Source organism: Schistocerca americana, chromosome 9 (assembly GCF_021461395.2).
Source record: "Schistocerca americana isolate TAMUIC-IGC-003095 chromosome 9, iqSchAmer2.1, whole genome shotgun sequence".
Taxonomy (NCBI): Eukaryota; Metazoa; Arthropoda; class Insecta; order Orthoptera; family Acrididae; genus Schistocerca; species Schistocerca americana.
In genome coordinates, this window is record NC_060127.1 from 213,571,817 (window position 1) to 213,585,371 (window position 13,555).

The window sequence follows — 13,555 nt, forward strand, 5'->3', positions numbered from 1 at the left end:
CTGGCTGCAGTAACTATGACTCTCTTAAGGGAGCCAAATGCCTCGTCATCCGGCAAAGTACATTTGCTAACTCGAGAAATTCGTAGTGGGAGTAACTGTGACGACGTTATGGTGGACATACAATGAAATATCGGTTCAGTAGGACTGGCCATAGCAAGAATGATAAAGGCCTAAAGAAATGGGAGCAGCCGGCAGGATTAACTATGACTCTCTTAAGGTAGCCAAATGCCTCGTCACTCTGCGAAATTTATTTGAAAACTAGAAAATATCGTCGTTGGAGTAACTCAGACACCGTTAAGGTGGACATGCTGTACCATATCGCCTCTGCAGGACTGGCCGCAATACGAACTAAAGAGAGGAAAGATTCAAAGAAGGGGGGCAGCGGTCGGCAGTAACTATGACTCTCTTAAGGTAGCCAAATCTCTCGTCACTCTGCGAAATTTATTTGAAAACTCGTCGATATCGTCGTTGGAGTAACTCAGACACCGTTAAGGTGGACAAGTTGCAGCGTTTCGCTTCTGATTGGACATTCCGCAGTACGAATTAAAGAGAGGAAAGATTCAAAGGAAGGGGAGCATCTGGCTGCAGTAACTAAGACTCTCTTAAGGTAACCAAATGCCTCGTCATCCGTCGAAGTACATTTGCTAACTTGAGAAACTCGTAGCGGGAGTAACTGTGACGACGTTATGGTGGACATGCAGTGGCATATCGGTTCTGTAGGACTGGCCATAGCTAGAATGATAGAGACCTAAAAAAATGGGAGCAGCCGGCAGGATTAACTATGACTCTCTTAAGGTAGCCAAATGCCTCGTCACTCTGCGAAATTTATTTGAAAACTAGAAAATATCGTCGTTGGAGTAACTCAGACACCGTTAAGGTGGACATGCTGTACCATATCGCCTCTGCAGGACTGGCCGCAATACGAACTAAAGAGAGGAAAGATTCAAAGAAGGGGGGCAGCGGTCGGCAGTAACTATGACTCTCTTAAGGTAGCCAAATCTCTCGTCACTCTGCGAAATTTATTTGAAAACTCGTCGATATCGTCGTTGGAGTAACTCAGACACCGTTAAGGTGGACAAGTTGCAGCGTTTCGCTTCTGATTGGACATTCCGCAGTACGAATTAAAGAGAGGAAAGATTCAAAGAAGGGGACCAGCGGGCTGCAGTAACTATGACTCTCTAAAGATAGCCAAATGCCTCGTCACTCAGCGAAATGTATTTGCAACCTCGTCGATATCCTCGTTGGAGTAACTCAGACAACGTTAAGGTGGACATGCTGTACCATTTCGCTTCTGCAGGACTGGCCGCAATACTAATTACAGGGAGGAAAGATTCACAGAAGGGGGAGCAGAGGGCAGCAGTAACTATGACTCTCTTAATGTAGCCAAATGTCTCGTCACTCTGCGAAATTTATTTGAAAACTCGTGTATATCGTCGTTTTAGTAACTCAGACAACGTTAAGGTGGACATGTTGAAGCATTTCGCTTCTGATTTGACACTCCGCAGTACGAATTAAAGAGAGGAAAGATTCAAAGGAATGGGAGCATCTGGCTGCAGTAACTATGACTCTCTTAAGGTAGCTAAATGCCTCGTCATCCGGCGAATTGCATTTGCTATCTCGAGAAACTCGTAGTGGGAGTAACTGTGACAACGTTAATGTGGACATACAGTGGCATATCGGTTCTGTAGGACTGGCCATAGCAAGAATGATAATGGCCTAAAGAAATGGGAGCAGCCGGCAGGAGTAACTATGACACTCATAAGGTAGCCAAATGCCTCGTCACTCTTCGAAATGTATTTGAAAACTCGAAAATGTCGTCGTTGGAGTTACTCAGACAACGTTAAGGTGGACATGCTGTACCATTTCGCTTCTGCAGGACTGGCCACAATACAAATTAAAGAGAGGAAAGATTCAAAGAAGGGGGAGCAGCGGGCAGCAGTAACTGTGACTCTCTTAAGGTAGCCAAATGCCTCGTCACTCTGCGAAATTTATTTAAAAACTCGTCTATATCGTCGTTGGAGTAACTCAGACAACGTTAAGGTGGACAAGTTGCAGCATTTCGCTTCTGATTGGACATTCCGCAGTACGAATTAAAGAGAGGAAAGATTCAAAGGAAGGGGAGCATCTGGCTGCAGTAACTATGACTCTCTTAGGGTAGTCAAATGCCTAGTCATCCGTCGAAGTACATTTGCTAACTCGAGACACACGTAGTGGGAGTAAAAGTGACGACGTTAAGGTGGACATACAGTGGCATATCGGTTCTGTAGGTCGGGCCATAGCAAGAATGATAAAGGCCTAAAGATATGGGAGCAGTCGGCAGGAGTAATTATGACTCTCTTAAGGTAGCCAAATGACTCGTCACTTGGCGAAATTTATTTGAAAACTCGAGGATATCGTCGCTGGAGTAACTCAGACAACATTAAGGTGGACATGCTGTACCATTTTGCTTCTGCAGGACTGGCCGCAATACGAATTAAAGACAGGAAAGATTCAAAGAAGGGGGAGCAGCGGGCAGTAGTAACTATGACTCTCTTAAGGTAGCCAAATGCCTCGTCATCCGGCAAAGTACATTTGCTAACTCGAGAAACTCGTAGTGGGAGTAACTATGACGACGTTAATGTGGACATGCAGTGGAATATCGGTTCAGTAGGACTGGCCATAGCAGGAATGATAAAGGCCTAAAGAAATGGGAGCAGTAGGCAGGAGTAACTATGACTCTCTTAAGGTAGCCAAATGCTTCGTCACTCTGCGAAATTTATTTGAAAACTCGGAAATATCGTCGTTGGAGTAACTCAGACAACGTTAAGGTGGACATGTTGTACCATTTCGCTTCTGCAGGACTGGCCGCAATACGAATTACATAGAGGAAAGATTGAAAGAAGGGGGAGCAGCGGGCAGCAGTAACTATGACTCTGTTAAGGTAGTCAAATGCCTCGTCACTCTGCGAAATTTATTTGAAAACTCGTGGATATCGTCGTTTTAGTAACTCGGACAACGTGACGGTGGACATGTTGCAGCATTTCGCTTCTGCTTGGACATTCCTCAGTACGAATTAAAGAGAGCAAAGATTCAAAAGGAAGGGGAGAATCTGGCTGCATTAACTATGACTCTCTTATGGTAGTCAAATGCCTCGTCATCCGTCGAAGTACATTTGCTAATTCGAGAAACTCGTGGTGGGAGTAACCGTGACGACGTTAAGGTGGACATACAGTGGCATATATGTTCTGTAGGACGGGCCATAGCAGGAATGATAAAGGCCTAAAGAAATGGGAGCAGCCGGCAGGAGTAACTATGACTCTCTTAAGGTAGGCAAATGCCTCGTCACTCTGCGAAATTTATTTGAAAACTCGTGGATATCATCGTTGGAGTAGCTCAGAAAACGTTAAGGTGGACATGCTGTGCCATTTTGCTTCTGCAGGACTGGCCGCAATACGAATTAAAGAGAGGAAATATTCAAAGTAGGTGGAGCAGCGGGCAGCAGTAACTAAGACTCTCTTAAGGTAGCCAAATGCCTCGTCACTCTGCGAAATTTATTTGAAAACTCGTCTATATCGTCGTTTTAGTAACTCAGACAACGTTAAGGAGGACATGTTTCAGCATTTCGCTTCAGCTTGGACATTCCGCAGTACGAATTAAAGAGAGGAAAGATTCAAAGGAAGGGGAGCATCTGGCTGCAGTAACTATGACTCTCTTAAGGGAGCCAAATGCCTCGTCATCCGGCAAAGTACATTTGCTAACTCGAGAAACTCGTAGTGGGAGTAACTGTGACGACGTTAAGGTGGACATACAATGAAATATCGGTTCAGTAGGACTGGCCATAGCAAGAATGATAAAGGCCTAAAGAAATGGGAGCAGCCGGCAGGAGTAACTATGACTCTCTTAAGGTAGTCAAATGCCTCGTCACTCTGCGAAATTTATTTGAAAACTCGAAAATATCGTCGTTGGAGTAACTCAGACAACGTTAAGGTGGACAAGTTGCAGCATTTCGCTTCTGATTGGACATTCCGCAGTACGAATTAAAGAGAGGAAAGATTCAAAGGAAGGGAAGCATCTGGCTGCAGTAACTATGACTCCCTTAACGGAGCACGCTGTATCAACGGACTTCTCGATGGGGCACTCTTGCATCAGCCACCATCCATCCCAGGGCTGATAGAGTTTTGGACAGACTTCTTCTCTCCACCACGTGTCAGGTCTCGACCTCCGCGTGAGGAGGGTCTGTCCGATGAGCTGTTGCCATTCTCGAAGAGGGTGCCCTTCCGTGATCTCTGGGCTCCCATTTCTGCAGAAGAAGCCACCGCTGCTCTCCCGCCTCGCAATTCTGCTGGAGGTCCTGACGGCCTCACGCCGACGCAACTGCGTCGCCTTCCCCGGGAGGTTCTCCTCTAGATCCTTAATTTCCTCCTCCTTTCCCGTTCCCTTCCATCCCGACTCCTTCTGGCCAGGACAACACTGCTGCCCAAGAAGACCGCCGCAGCATCCCCTGCTGACTTTCGTCCGATCACAGTGTGCTCGGTGCTGACCAGAGCCTTTCACAAGGTTTTGGTTGGCCGCCTGATGCGCTACTGTGTGTTGGATGGTCGCCAGCGGGCTTTCATCCCTCAGGATGGGATGCTTCACAACACCTTTCTTCTGGATCTGGCGATGACCCAGGCGTGCCGACCTGCCGGCTCGCTGTACTTGGCATCTCTGGATGTGTCAAAGGCCTTCGACTCGCTTGCCCATGGTGCCCTTGGCCCTGTGCTAAGGGCCCATGGTTTGCCAGTCGAGTTCGTTGACTACATCCAGGGATGCTATGAGGCGGGATCGACGGCTATCTGCGCGGATGGGAAGTCGTCAGATCTAGTGCGGCCTTCGAGGGGTGTTCGGCAGGGTGACCCGCTGTCTCCTATCCTCTTCAACATGTCCATTGACATTCTCTTGTCTCGTCTGCCTGCTCATATTGGTGCACGCATTCTTGGACGGCGGATAAATGCGGCTGCATTCGCCGATGACCTCCTGCTGTTCGCCGAGACTCGTGATGGATTGCAGGAACTTCTCACCATCGCCACGTCCGCCCTGGGGGATCTCGGGCTAGAGGTCAACCCACAGAAGTGTTTTTCTCTCGCCCTTGTCTCATCAGGCCGGGAGAAGAAAACCAAGGTCGACGAGACTGTCATCTTTCGTGCTGGGGGGAACAACATCCCAGCACTGGCGATGGGAGACACTTTCAAGTATCTAGGCCTGCAATTTTCCACATGCGGACGCAGTCCTTTTTCATCCCCGGCGGGAGTTCGAGAAGCAGATGAACATCATCAAGCGTGCACCACCCAAACCTCAGCAGCGGCTTTTTGCCCTTCGTTCTGTTATCCTCCTGGGTATTTTCCATGGCCTCGCCCTGGGGAGGACTCGTCTTGGGGCCCTCTCTTCCCTTGACGTCTGTGTTCGTGCAGCTATTCGATCTTGGCTGCACCTGCCAGCAGATACGCCGGTCGGTTACTTCCACGCCCCCATCTCTCAGGGGGGCTTGCGGGTGCCTGCAGCCCGCTGGCTGGGCCCTCTTCTTCGTAGGAGAAGATTGGCGAAGATGCAGGGGCTGGGTGCGGCGGTAGACGATTCTTCCCAGGACTTAATCCAGCGAGAAATTCACCAACTGGACCACGCCCTGCAATGGCAGGGGGAAGTTATAAAGTCCAGTTACCAGTTGGGCCGGTGTTGGGCCGACCGCCTGCACTCGTCGGTCGACGGCGCTGCGCTACATGAGTCTGCCCGAACACCAGGGCAGCACTGCTGGGTCTCCAATACTCTGCAGTTCGCAACCGGCCGCGACTACATCTCATGCCTGCGTGTCCGGATTAATGCCTTACCTACTCGGGCACGGCTGCTACGTGGGAGGGAAGGTGACACCAGTTGCCGCGCTGGCTGCAATGCCACGGAGACTGCCAACCATGTCATTCAACAGTGTTGGAGAAGCGACGGGGCTCGCATTGCTCGACACGAAGCCATGGCGTCCTATCTGGCGCGAGGCCTCCGCCGCAGAGGCTACAATGTTCTGCTAGAGCCTCACCTTCGTACATCTGAAGGCCTGAAGAAGCCAGACATCGTGGCGGTCAGTGACACTGCAGCATTTGTCATCGATGCGCAGGTGGTTGGCGACAACCGTGATCTTGGTAGGTGTCACCGTGAGAAACTAGCCGTCTACGACAAGCAGGCTGTCTACGACAAGATCCGCGAGCTGTTTCCAGTGGTTACGGAATTCACCACCACGTCGGCGACCATCAACTGGCGTGGGGTTTGGTCTCCAGCCTCTGCTAAAGCACTGCCGGATGTCGGTGTGACGAAGGGCCACCTTTCAACATTGAGCACCAGAGTACTTCTGGGCAGCATCATGGCGGCGCGGCGTTTCGAATCTATGACTGCCCCTCGCCGCCGCACGATGCCCCGCACTGGCGCTGGTTAGCGTGGTCTCAATTCTTCGGCTGCTGCCTGGCCTCTCAGGCATAATACCTTTCTTTGTTCATGTACTGTGTTTATTATTAAGTGCGTTTTGTAATTTATGTACCATCTGTAAACCCGCTTTGTGGGTATTCACTTATTTGTGTTATTCACCGTACGTGAATAAAGACGGCTTTGATAGCCAAATGCCTCGACATCCGTCGAAGTACATTTGCTAACTCGAGAAACTCGTAGTGGGAGTAACTGTGACGACGTTAAGGTGGACATGCAGTGGCATATCGGTTCAGTAGGACTGGCCATAGCAAGAATGTGAAAGACCTAAATAAATGGGAGCAGCCGGCAGGAGTAACTATGACTCTCTTAAGGTAGCCAAATGCCTCGTCACTCTGCGAAATTTATTTGAAAACTCGAGGATATCGTCGTTGGAGTAACTCAGACAACGATAAGGTGGACATGCTGTACCATTTCGCTTCTGCAGGACTGGCCGCAATACGAATTAAAGAGAGGAAAGATTCACAGAAGGGGGAGCAGCGGGCAGCAATAACTATGACTCTCTAAAGGTAGTCAAATGCCTCGTCACTCTGCGAAATGTATTTGGTACCTCGTCGATATCGTCGTTGGAGTAACTCAGACAACGTTAAGGTGGACAAGTTGCAGCATTTCGCTTCTGATTGGACATTCCGCAGTACGAATTAAAGAGAGGAAAGATTCAAAGGAAGGGGAGCATCTGGCTGCAGCAACTATGACTCTCTTAAGGTAGCCAAATGCCTCGTCATCCGGCGAAGTACATTTGCTAACTCGAGAAACTCGTAGTGGGAATAACTGTGACGACGCTATGGTGGACATTCAGTGGCATGTCAGTTCTGTAAGACTGGCCATAGCAAGAATGTGAAAGACCTAAAGAAATGGGAGCAGCCGGCAGGAGTAACTATGACTCTCTTAGGGTAGCCAAAAGCCTCGTCACTCTGCGAAATTTATTTGAAAACTCGAGGATATCGTCGTGGGAATAACTCAGACAACGTTAAGGTGGACATGCTGTACCATTTCGCTTCTGCAGGACTGGCCGCAATACGAATTAAAGAGAGGAAAAATTCACAGAAGGGGGAGCAGCGGGCAGCAGTAACTATGACTCCCTTAAGGTAGCCAAATGTCTCGTCACTCTGCGAAATTTATTTGAAAACTCGTCTATATCGTCGTTTTAGTAACTCAGACAACGTTAGGGTGGACATGTTGCAGCATTTCGCTTCTGATTTGACATTCCGCAGTACGAATTAAAGAGAGGAAAGATTCAAAGGAATGGGAGCATCTGGCTGCAGTAACTATGACTCTCATAAGGTAGTCAAATGCCTTGTCATCCGTCAAAGTACATTTGCTAACTCGGGAAACTCGTAGTGGGAGTAACTGTGACGACGTTAAGGTGGACATACAGTAGCAAATCGGTTCTGTATGACTGGCCATAGAAAGAATGATAAAGGCCTAAAGAAATAGGAGCAGCCGGCAGGAGTAACTATGACTCTCTTAAGGTAGCCAAATGCCTCGTCACTCAGCGAAATTTATTTGAAAACTCGTGGATATCGTGGTTGGAGTTACTCAGACAACGTTAAGGTGGATATGTTGTACCATTTCGCTTCGGCAGGACTGGCCGCAATACGAATTAAAGAGAGGAAAGATTCAAAGAAGCGGGAGCAGCGGGCAGCAGTAACTATGACTCTCCTAAGATAGCCAAATGCCTCGTCACTCTGCGAAATTTATTTGAAAACTCGTCGATATCGTCGTTGGAGTAACTCAGACAACGTTAAGGTGGACAAGTTGCAGCATTTCGCTTCTGATTGGACATTCCGCAGTACGAATTATAGAGAGGAAAGACTCTAACGAAAGGGAGCATCTGGCTGCAGTAACTATGACTCTCTCATGGTAGCCAAATGCCTCGTCATCCGGCGAAGTACATTTGCTAACTCGAGAAACTCGTAGTGGGAATAACAGTGACGACGTTAAGGTGGACATACAGTGGCATATCGGTTCTTTAGGACTGGCCATAGCAAGAATGATAAAGGCCTAAGGAAATGGGAGCAGCCGGCAGGAGTAACTATGTTTCTCTTAAGGTAGTCAAATGCCTCGTCACTCTGCGAAATTTATTTGAAAACTCGAAAATATCGTCGTTGGAGTAACTCAGACACCGTTAAGGTGGACATGCTGTACCATTTCGCCTCTGCAGGACTGGCCGCAATACGAACTAAAGAGAGGAAAGATTCAAAGAAGGGGGGCAGCGGGCAGCAGTAACTATGACTCTCTTAAGATAGCCAAATTTCTCGTCACTCTGCGAAATTTATTTGAAAACTCGGCGATATCGTCGTTGGAGTAACTCAGACATCGTTAAGGTGGACAAGTTGCAGCATTTCGCTTCTGATTGGACATTCCGCAGTATGAATTAAAGAGAGGAAAGATTCAAAGGAAGGGGAGCATCTGGCTGCTGTAACTAAGACTCTCTTAAGGTAACCAAATGCCTCGGCATCCGTCGAAGTACATTTGCTAACTCGAGAAACTCGTAGTGGGAGTAACTGTGACGACGTTAAGGTGGACATGCAGTGGCATATCGGTTCAGTAGGACTGGCCATAGCAAGAATGTGAAAGACCTAAAGAAATGGGAGCAGCCGGCAGGAGTAACTATGACTCTCTTAAGGTAGCCAAATGCCTCGTCACTCTGCGAAATTTATTTGAAAACTCGAGGATATCGTCGTTGGAGTAACTCAGACAACGATAAGGTGGACATGCTGTACCATTTCGCTTCTGCAGGACTGGCCGCAATACGAATTAAAGAGAGGAAAGATTCACAGAAGGGGGAGCAGCGGGCAGCAATAACTATGACTCTCTAAAGGTAGTCAAATGCCTCGTCACTCTGCGAAATGTATTTGGTACCTCGTCGATATCGTCGTTGGAGTAACTCAGACAACGTTAAGGTGGACAAGTTGCAGCATTTCGCTTCTGATTGGACATTCCGCAGTACGAATTAAAGAGAGGAAAGATTCAAAGGAAGGGGAGCATCTGGCTGCAGCAACTATGACTCTCTTAAGGTAGCCAAATGCCTCGTCATCCGGCGAAGTACATTTGCTAACTCGAGAAACTCGTAGTGGGAATAACTGTGACGACGCTATGGTGGACATTCAGTGGCATGTTGGTTCTGTAAGACTGGCCATAGCAAGAATGTGAAAGACCTAAAGAAATGGGAGCAGCCGGCAGGAGTAACTATGACTCTCTTAGGGTAGCCAAAAGCCTCGTCACTCTGCGAAATTTATTTGAAAACTCGAGGATATCGTCGTGGGAATAACTCAGACAACGTTAAGGTGGACATGCTGTACCATTTCGCTTCTGCAGGACTGGCCGCAATACGAATTAAAGAGAGGAAAAATTCACAGAAGGGGGAGCAGCGGGCAGCAGTAACTATGACTCCCTTAAGGTAGCCAAATGTCTCTTCACTCTGCGAAATTTATTTGAAAACTCGTCGATATCGTCGTTGGAGTAACTCAGACAACGTTAAGGTGGACAAGTTGCAGCATTTCGCTTCTGATTGGACATTCCGCAGTACGAATTAAAGAGAGGAAAGATTCAAAGGAATGGGAGCATCTGGCTGCAGTAACTATGACTCTCATAAGGTAGTCAAATGCCTTGTCATCCGTCAAAGTACATTTGCTAACTCGAGAAACTCGTAGTGGGAGTAACTGTGACGACGTTAAGGTGGACATACAGTAGCAAATCGGTTCTGTATGACTGGCCATAGCAAGAATGATAAAGGCCTAAAGAAATAGGAGCAGCCGGCAGGAGTAACTATGACTCTCTTAAGGTAGCCAAATGCCTCGTCACTCAGCGAAATTTATTTGAAAACTCGTGGATATCGTGGTTGGAGTTACTCAGACAACGTTAAGGTGGATATGTTGTACCATTTCGCTTCGGCAGGACTGGCCGCAATACGAATTAAAGAGAGGATAGATTCAAAGAAGGGGGAGCAGCGGGCAGCAGTAACTATGACTCTCTTAAGATAGCCAAATGCCTCGTCACTCTGCGAAATTTATTTGAAAACTCGTCGATATCGTCGTTGGAGTAACTCAGACAACGTTAAGGTGGACAAGTTGCAGCATTTCGCTTCTGATTGGACATTCCGCAGTACGAATTATAGAGAGGAAAGACTCTAACGAAAGGGAGCATCTGGCTGCAGTAACTATGACTCTCTCATGGTAGCCAAATGCCTCGTCATCCGGCGAAGTACATTTGCTAACTCGAGAAACTCGTAGTGGGAATAACAGTGACGACGTTAAGGTGGACATACAGTGGCATATCGGTTCTTTAGGACTGGCCATAGCAAGAATGATAAAGGCCTAAGGAAATGGGAGCAGCCGGCAGGAGTAACTATGTTTCTCTTAAGGTAGCCAAATGTCTCGTCACTCTGCGAAATTTATTTGAAAACTCGTCTATATCGTCGTTTTAGTAACTCAGACAACGTTAGGGTGGACATGTTGCAGCATTTCGCTTCTGATTTGACATTCCGCAGTACGAATTAAAGAGAGGAAAGATTCAAAGGAATGGGAGCATCTGGCTGCAGTAACTATGACTCTCATAAGGTAGTCAAATGCCTTGTCATCCGTCAAAGTACATTTGCTAACTCGGGAAACTCGTAGTGGGAGTAACTGTGACGACGTTAAGGTGGACATACAGTAGCAAATCGGTTCTGTATGACTGGCCATAGAAAGAATGATAAAGGCCTAAAGAAATAGGAGCAGCCGGCAGGAGTAACTATGACTCTCTTAAGGTAGCCAAATGCCTCGTCACTCAGCGAAATTTATTTGAAAACTCGTGGATATCGTGGTTGGAGTTACTCAGACAACGTTAAGGTGGATATGTTGTACCATTTCGCTTCGGCAGGACTGGCCGCAATACGAATTAAAGAGAGGAAAGATTCAAAGAAGCGGGAGCAGCGGGCAGCAGTAACTATGACTCTCTTAAGATAGCCAAATGCCTCGTCACTCTGCGAAATTTATTTGAAAACTCGTCGATATCGTCGTTGGAGTAACTCAGACAACGTTAAGGTGGACAAGTTGCAGCATTTCGCTTCTGATTGGACATTCCGCAGTACGAATTATAGAGAGGAAAGACTCTAACGAAAGGGAGCATCTGGCTGCAGTAACTATGACTCTCTCATGGTAGCCAAATGCCTCGTCATCCGGCGAAGTACATTTGCTAACTCGAGAAACTCGTAGTGGGAATAACAGTGACGACGTTAAGGTGGACATACAGTGGCATATCGGTTCTTTAGGACTGGCCATAGCAAGAATGATAAAGGCCTAAGGAAATGGGAGCAGCCGGCAGGAGTAACTATGTTTCTCTTAAGGTAGTCAAATGCCTCGTCACTCTGCGAAATTTATTTGAAAACTCGAAAATATCGTCGTTGGAGTAACTCAGACACCGTTAAGGTGGACATGCTGTACCATTTCGCCTCTGCAGGACTGGCCGCAATACGAACTAAAGAGAGGAAAGATTCAAAGAAGGGGGGCAGCGGGCAGCAGTAACTATGACTCTCTTAAGATAGCCAAATTTCTCGTCACTCTGCGAAATTTATTTGAAAACTCGGCGATATCGTCGTTGGAGTAACTCAGACATCGTTAAGGTGGACAAGTTGCAGCATTTCGCTTCTGATTGGACATTCCGCAGTATGAATTAAAGAGAGGAAAGATTCAAAGGAAGGGGAGCATCTGGCTGCTGTAACTAAGACTCTCTTAAGGTAACCAAATGCCTCGGCATCCGTCGAAGTACATTTGCTAACTCGAGAAACTCGTAGTGGGAGTAACTGTGACGACGTTAAGGTGGACATGCAGTGGCATATCGGTTCAGTAGGACTGGCCATAGCAAGAATGTGAAAGACCTAAAGAAATGGGAGCAGCCGGCAGGAGTAACTATGACTCTCTTAAGGTAGCCAAATGCCTCGTCACTCTGCGAAATTTATTTGAAAACTCGAGGATATCGTCGTTGGAGTAACTCAGACAACGATAAGGTGGACATGCTGTACCATTTCGCTTCTGCAGGACTGGCCGCAATACGAATTAAAGAGAGGAAAGATTCACAGAAGGGGGAGCAGCGGGCAGCAATAACTATGACTCTCTAAAGGTAGTCAAATGCCTCGTCACTCTGCGAAATGTATTTGGTACCTCGTCGATATCGTCGTTGGAGTAACTCAGACAACGTTAAGGTGGACAAGTTGCAGCATTTCGCTTCTGATTGGACATTCCGCAGTACGAATTAAAGAGAGGAAAGATTCAAAGGAAGGGGAGCATCTGGCTGCAGCAACTATGACTCTCTTAAGGTAGCCAAATGCCTCGTCATCCGGCGAAGTACATTTGCTAACTCGAGAAACTCGTAGTGGGAATAACTGTGACGACGCTATGGTGGACATTCAGTGGCATGTTGGTTCTGTAAGACTGGCCATAGCAAGAATGTGAAAGACCTAAAGAAATGGGAGCAGCCGGCAGGAGTAACTATGACTCTCTTAGGGTAGCCAAAAGCCTCGTCACTCTGCGAAATTTATTTGAAAACTCGAGGATATCGTCGTGGGAATAACTCAGACAACGTTAAGGTGGACATGCTGTACCATTTCGCTTCTGCAGGACTGGCCGCAATACGAATTAAAGAGAGGAAAAATTCACAGAAGGGGGAGCAGCGGGCAGCAGTAACTATGACTCCCTTAAGGTAGCCAAATGTCTCTTCACTCTGCGAAATTTATTTGAAAACTCGTCGATATCGTCGTTGGAGTAACTCAGACAACGTTAAGGTGGACAAGTTGCAGCATTTCGCTTCTGATTGGACATTCCGCAGTACGAATTAAAGAGAGGAAAGATTCAAAGGAATGGGAGCATCTGGCTGCAGTAACTATGACTCTCATAAGGTAGTCAAATGCCTTGTCATCCGTCAAAGTACATTTGCTAACTCGAGAAACTCGTAGTGGGAGTAACTGTGACGACGTTAAGGTGGACATACAGTAGCAAATCGGTTCTGTATGACTGGCCATAGCAAGAATGATAAAGGCCTAAAGAAATAGGAGCAGCCGGCAGGAGTAACTATGACTCTCTTAAGGTAGCCA